We start from the raw sequence: 4,769 nt of genomic DNA, 5'->3' as shown, positions 1-4,769 counted from the left end.
AACTTTTTGGAACTTGCTGCAGCCAGATATTGTCAAAAGTATGATTTAGAATGTTTCACAGCTCATCGAATTCTGGGTGATAAAAGCAATATCTTCCTTTATGATCCATAAAAATACGTACATAGGTGCTCAGCCTTTATTCTTCTAATTACAAAATGATCTGACAGAGTTCTGTGGGAAAGTTCCTCCCATTCTACCTTTGTTGGGTAAATTATAGACATTTCTAAGAAAATAATAAAAGTCTGCCTAAGACAGTTTTATTTCAGAGGGGGAAAAAAAGGGTGTTACCAGAGATTCATTTTAATACATGTAAATATTTCTAACATACATTCCTCTCTCCAAATACACATATTTGACAAATATTTCAAATAAACATCAGCAAAAACAGATAAAAAGAAAGATACTGTGCATTTTTTTGGCTATATCTTAGTATGATAAGTTGTTGGTAATTTATATAATTTTATAAAATTTACTAGTTAATGCTACTAATGAATTATTTAGTGTAACAATCTAGTTGAGTAGACTGTTAAGAGAGGTGTTAAATATCCTTTAGAACCACTGAAATGCTTTTTTCCTAAAACTACTAAATTCTCTTTTTAAGTAAGCATAAGGTTAGAAGAAATATGTCAGCCATGGCTAGTAATTCATATTAATTATTTTATCTAACTATACAGGCTAACAATGTGGATAGTGTGGAAGTAATCTTTTGAAACTTGCTTTAGATAGCTTTGTACATTTCCTTTGGTATTTCTAGCTTGAACATTATGTCCTAAGTTACATAAAAGGGTATATAACTGCAAGACTGTAACACAGATTGTAAGGTAAATCTACAGCTTTATAAATCAGATCTATTCAGGGCCAAGAAATTAATCAGAGAGTGGCACTAGTCAGTCCTGTAGCATGGTGGCAGCCTGCCCCAATAGGCTCTGAGCTCCAGCAGCTGAGGCTATCTCAGTGTTCCTGAGGTTCCCCTGCTTTAAAGGAAGTGTTGGCAAACTCATCACTTGTTTGTCTCATCGTTATCCCAATGCTCATCCTCTTCTCAAAACTCTCAATGCATTGTACTATTAAAAAAAACAAAATAATAAGGGACAAAAGCAGAAACAAGGACCCTCTTGGTGGAGGAGGGGTCTTTACCAAGCCCTGCAGGCTCTTCTTGACCCTTTAAATATGAGTTGTTTCTGTGCAGGAGCTGAGCTTCAAAGGCAAGGCACAGCTGTGAAGACACGTGCTCTAGCCCAAAACGATTCCCAGGAATGTGTGAGTTTTGGAAATGTCTTTTATGTTGCCTTACTTACACCTTAAACAATATAGTCTGAGAACTTGGCAGATCACTTCTATTCCTGGGGTCTGCAGCCTAAGAGAACATTTTAGCACCTATCTTGTAGATAGACAGGGCTGGTTTTGGAAATAACCTTTAGTGTCAGACTTACAAAGCTGTTTAGAGGATTAACTCCTATTGAGCATCTCAGCTTTGAAGGAAATTGCACTGGGGAGTATTCACTGAGGCAGAGTTTCAGCTACTGTAAATAAATACCATTGATTTGGATTTTCACAGAGCTCCATAACAGAGTAGATTTAAAGGAGCATGATGCACATAAGATTTAAAAATAAATTTTAAAAATCAGAGTTCCTGGTGCCCTGACATCTTTGTGATTACAAAAATAATAATCATCATCCTTTTAAAAAAAATCCCACACAAACAAACAAGCAAAACCAAAAAACCCCACCCCTAGAAATTAATCTGGTAGTGAGACCAATCCTCTGAACAATCCTTTGAATGTGGAAACTTTTCTTTTTCTAAAGGTTTGTTGTTTGGATCTCTCAGGAGCAAGCCAACAAATGCAGGTAGAGCTATACTTCAGCTGTTCTGCCTGCCCTGTTGCCTTGGTCCTCTCCTCCTGTCCCCTAGTGCTGGGATCAGACCTGGAGAGGAGGCAGGTGGTTCAGTTGCACAGTATAGTTAGAAAAGGCTTTTTCTGAGCATTCTTGAAAACATCTAGGTGCCTAACAGAGAAGGTGGCTGGGAATTTAGGTCAGGTGGAGGTCAGAAAGAGGGTTAAGTGCTGAACTACCCTGCCACACGTGGGGTTGTGGAGGAGTCCAGCTTCTTGTGTTCCTTGGTGGGTCCAGCCCTTAAAGCAGCCTGTTTCCTTGCAGAAACATTGTTTTACCCCAAGATTCACAGCCAGGGGAGAGCAGAAGACTAGCAGAAGGAGCAATATCATGAACATATTACAGTTGGAGAACTCCTCTTAGGTGAAAGAATGTGTCTGAAATGAATAAAGAAAATAACAGATTATAACTTTTTCTTTTACAGACTCTGTTTCTTTTTCTTCCTGTTGATCCAAACTCTGGTGACTCCCTTTCCTGCATTCAGAAGTCTTTTTCAAAGAGATGTGAATTTACACCCTTTAAAGGCTTAGTTGTACTATTAATCATTGAATTTTCCTTTGAACACCAAATTTAAACATTTCTCTTTTCGACCCAACAAAAAAGAGTAATTTTATTATTATGGAAAAGGTTTTACTTTTCTTTAATCTCATTTATTCATTTTCAAGTCAACAGATGGTAGTCACCCTAGAATACCCTTCAAGGTATTCAACACAAAGTTTTTTAATGACAACATGTTTTATTATATTTATTTCTTTTCAGCAAAGTTTCTAAGACCTTAAAAAACCCACAGAATTATTTTACAGTTTTGATAGTATGCCGAGCTGGTTGTGTCATTTTATCCATGGTTGTGTCATTTTGCTTCATTGATTCTTTTTTCCTCCCTCTTAACTATTTGAGTGAGTGCTACAGCATGAAATAACACAGTAACTATTCAACATAAAATTTCCAAATTACATTTGCTGGAGTTTATTCAAAAGAAATGAAAAAATTTCCAAAAGGAAAGGACAAATCTGTGGGAAATATTGAAACTAAGTAGCAATAAACAATAGTTTGTTTACACTGGAAAGTCTATTTACATAATCCAAGCAGCAAACAAACTGTTACTGGGTCCCATCCTGCCACACTCATAAAATATTTAGAGCATTCTAATATTACATTTCAAATTGAGCTTTTGGAAGTTTCTCTTGTGTGTAGCTTACTAGTTTTTAAACCAATGACAATATTGATAAATTTGGTGTTGTTTTCTTTTTGGTTTTAATTTGTATCAGTCACTTGTTCAGCTGCTGTTCACTGATATTACTATGGTAAAAAAATTAAGCTGTTATTTTGGGGTTGGTTTTTGAAAAAAAAACTAACATATTGTTCTTATTATGCTATGTGTGATGTGATTTTCCCTGTGGATTATCCTGGTAGAACTAATATGTTTACGGAATTTGAATTAAAACAGATTAAATACCTGCAAAGGTGTGCACTACAGATTTTGTTTTCTTCTTCAAATCTCAAAAATAAGCAATTGTTTTGAAAAGCCAAGCTGAAAGTACTAGGAGAGAAAAGAAAGAAGGGCAGTACCACAAATAATCAAAACAATCTGTTATTCCAGATATTTAACCTCAACCTCCCCCCTTTTTTTACCCTCAGTAAAGCAGGGATGTATTTTGCCTGTCTCTAGAAGCAGTGAAACAATACCATCTTCTCAGCTTATGGATGTTTGTGTATCAGGATTCCAGTTGAGAACTTCTGTGTAATCAAATCCATTACATTATCATTTTGGCATTTTACTATCAGGGGGATCATAAGAAGTGACCCAATGCTACAAGGTTTAATTTGTAAGGCTGTGCACAACTTAGAATTATCTGCTATGACATTTGATAACTCAGGAAATAAACCAACTTGTTAGTAGTACCGTTCTGTGTATCCTCATCAATTTCACATTAAAGCATTTGTATATCTGAAAACTTTCAGCAAATGAAATTTAAAAAATAACCAAACATCCTTTGCAACGTGTCCTTGTTCAGGAGTACAGAAAACCAAAATAAGATGTTTTTAATTATATATTACATTGTAAACAATATAAGTCTTCAGCATAAGTTGAAAGGACACTTTAGTTTAGGATTTTAGATTTTTAGCTGAAGTGTAGGATAACCACATGATGCTTTTATTGCTCAAATAGTGAAGAGAAGCCTTGTGTCCATGTTATTCTCAGAAGAACCTAGGCTCTTATTTTCCTGTGCACGTGAAGAAAGCTTTCCACTGGAGAAGGCTGTGCAAAATGTGCTTTTCACTGTCAGGCTGTGATGCTCTTCCTAGCCAGCCAAGTAGAACCAGTACCTGATTTGTAGGCAGACATGATGCCTCCACCACTGACCCCTTTAAAAAAAAGAAACAAAAAAACAAAAAAACCAAACAAAACCCCCAAACACCATAGTATCTGGCAACATTTTTACTTATGCTTCAAGAGAAAAGTGGAATCAGACATAGGTGGGCCAGGCACACCGTTTGCAGTATGCAGATATAGATGATTATCAGCTGTCATGGTAACACCATTTACTGGGATTCTGTCCTCAGTATTTCACAGATTCATAACGGGCCAAAAGATGCATAGATCCTAATTCTCAGGTCTGCCTTCTAGTTCTGTTTGTTTAAGGATTTATTTTTTTCGTCTGTTTGTTCAATTTCTGTGTGATTTCTTCTGTAGGTTTCAGCAGAATATATACATATGCACACATACAACTACATATGTATGTGTATTGTTTTGTAAATGTTCTCAGCCATGCTTTCTTCTGCTTTGCATCATTTATTCATATACCTTCCATGTTCTCATTTATTTTTTGCGCAATTAAACCTTATAATAAATTATTAAATATAACCTGACA

Source organism: Lichenostomus cassidix, chromosome 2, assembly GCF_008360975.1.
Source record: "Lichenostomus cassidix isolate B80296 chromosome 2, HeHo_3.0, whole genome shotgun sequence".
NCBI classification, from domain to species: Eukaryota; Metazoa; Chordata; class Aves; order Passeriformes; family Meliphagidae; genus Lichenostomus; species Lichenostomus cassidix.
Note: the sequence above shows the minus strand (reverse complement) of the source record.